Source organism: Numida meleagris, chromosome 21 (genome assembly GCF_002078875.1).
Source record: "Numida meleagris isolate 19003 breed g44 Domestic line chromosome 21, NumMel1.0, whole genome shotgun sequence".
NCBI classification, from domain to species: Eukaryota; Metazoa; Chordata; class Aves; order Galliformes; family Numididae; genus Numida; species Numida meleagris.
This window is the reverse complement of record NC_034429.1, coordinates 2,338,358-2,340,818: the sequence shown is the minus strand read 5'-3', so window position 1 is coordinate 2,340,818 and position 2,461 is coordinate 2,338,358. Positions and strand designations below refer to the sequence as shown.

General features: G+C 52.9%; 1 long non-coding RNA gene across 1 annotated transcript in view; it reads left to right on the top strand.

Annotated features, from left to right (window-relative positions):
• The window catches only part of LOC110387215, a 3,017-nt gene continuing 562 nt past the window's right edge, over nucleotides 7–2,461 (top strand). Inside the window, exon 1 of the long non-coding RNA XR_002432440.1 lies at nucleotides 7–2,312. This is a non-coding gene — a long non-coding RNA (uncharacterized LOC110387215). The remainder of the gene's footprint in view (nucleotides 2,313–2,461) is intronic.

Below are 2,461 nucleotides of genomic sequence, written 5' to 3'. Positions count from 1 at the left end.
CAGCTCGGCTCGGCACAGCTCGGCTCAGCATCACACGGATTAGCACGGCGCGGCGTGGCCTTGCGTGGCTTGGCAAGGCATGGCGCAGCTCTGCTGGCACGGCATGGCTGGCACAGCTCGGCGTGGCTCGGCTTGGTTCGCAGGGCATGGCGTGGCGCTGCTGGCACAGCTCAGAACGGCATGGTGTGGCTCAGCTGGTGGGGTTTATCACGGCACGGCATGGCTTGGCTGGTGTGGTTCGTCATGCCATGGCATGGCTCAGCCAGCACACTATGGCATGGCATGGCTTGGCTGGCACGGTTTGGTGTGGCACGGCGCAGCTTGGCTAACACAACGTGGCTCAGCTTCGCACAGCCCAGCACAGCTTGCCATGGCACGGCGTGGCACAGCACAGCTTGGCACCCCGTCCCTGCAGGATGACCCTGCTGGCTCCCTGCCTGGGTGCATGCCCAGCACACGGTGAAGCTGCTGCCAGGTCAGCGGTGTCGCCCGAACCTGGAGTGCCAACACAGTTTGCGTGTGTACATATTTATTTTGCACACAGTGTAATCACCAGCGTTTAAATTCCTTTTATCAGCAGCAGCACTTGGCTGTGGCAGGGTGTTTTCTGCTGTTGCAGGAATGGGCACGAGGGCACCGAGTGCTGCATGCTGTCACCAGCCCTTGGGGTGCACCTGCGGAGGGGAACCGGCCCCACAGAAAGTGCCATTTCCTTGCGTTGCAACCCACAACACTCGTTTCTCTCAGTGGTTTTCCACTCTGTTTGGTTTACACTCTTAAAAATTTCACCAGGAACAGTGCAGCGTCCCATGGGCTCCACCTGAGAGAGTGGGAGCTGGGGGTACCAAGTTCATAGGGCAAGGGGGTGATGCTGGAGCACAGAATCACCTCTTGGTTTGGGGTCCCCGCTGCAGGAGGGAGACAGAGACGTGCAATGAAACACACCACCCCCTGGCAGATGCTTTATGTTCCAGCAGTGCTGCCATTATTGAGCCCATAGGGCCACCCCTCACAGAGCCTGTGTGCTCTGGGTTCTGGGAAGTGGCTCTGCTGGGTTCACCAGCACCAACACGGCCATGGCACGGCCCAGCGTCGCTTCTCCCCTGCTACTGATCACTGACTGCCAGACTGTCAGTGTCCCCTCTTTGGGGGCTTTTCTTCTTTCCCCCCCCAAAGCTGACCTCAAGATTGATTCAATCCGGACAGCGCTGATGCAGGAGGAGAGGCCTCTGTTCAAAGGAGCCATTCAAGTCCGAAGGAAAGAGGAAAAAAAAAGTCTTTCCTCAAGCTAATTCAAGTTGCGTGCCAACAACAACGCAGCGTTAACAAAACAAAATGATGCTCCTATACCAAATAAAATTATGCTCCTATACCAGTAAGAGAGCAAAACGTAGACCATGGCCAACGCGTTGTGTAGGCCCTAGTGCTTTTGCACTCCATTTTTATTGGGTTTGGTTTCTATACCAGTGGGAGCACAAAACGTTGTCCATGGTCAACGCATTGCGTAGCCCTCAGTGCTCTTATTCTCTGCTTTTGGTCTTTTGGGTTTTCTCCTGTACCAGTAAGAGCACAAAGCATAGTCCATGGCCAACGCATTGCATAGCCCTTGGTGCTCTTCTCTATTTTTGGTCATTTGAGTTTTGCCCCTGTGCCAGTAAGAGCACAAAATGTACTCCACGACCAATGCAATTGCATGGCCCTTGGTGCCTTCACTCCCTATTTTTGCTCTTTTGGGTTTTCTCCTGTACCAGTAAGAGCACAAAACATTGTCCATGCCCAATGCGCTGTGTAGCCCTTGGTGCTCTTCTTCTGTTTTCCCTCTTTTGGGTTTGCTCCTGTACCTCTAAGAGCACAAAATGTGCTCCATGACCAACACAACTGCGTGGCCCTCGGTGCTCTTGTTCCCTATTTTCAGTCTTCTGGGTTTGCCAGGTCCCACCGTGGCCCCATGGCCGCTCCCTGGCTCTGCTCCGCGCCGATCGCAGCAGAACAAGTGCATAAAAATGATCTTATTTATTACAGGAGACATGTTTTAAAACAACTGACAAAATCGCAAGATGTAAAACGACAAGCGAGCGCTTTTTCTTTTTTAAACCCGTATAGACTTCTGGCAATGATAAAAATAGTGTTTTCCTTTTTAAAGTTGGAATTAATCTTTCTTTCGAAAGCAATCATGGAGCGGGAGAGGCAGGAAGGCACTCAGATATTAACTGGCACTCGCTGGGTGATGGTTACTTATGGAGGAGCCGGTGGCCGCTTTCCTCTGCAGAGCGATCGGCATTAAAGAACGGCGCGAACATTAAAGGGAAGAGGTGAGATTTCTTCCCCTCCCCTGCTCCCTTGATGTGTGACTAACAGCTGTTTTTCCCTGTGACAAATCAGTGGGGTCTTCCTGTTGTTGATGTAATGAAGCTGTTTCCTGGTGTGAAATTCTACAGGATGAATGGCGCGGGGTTGGGGG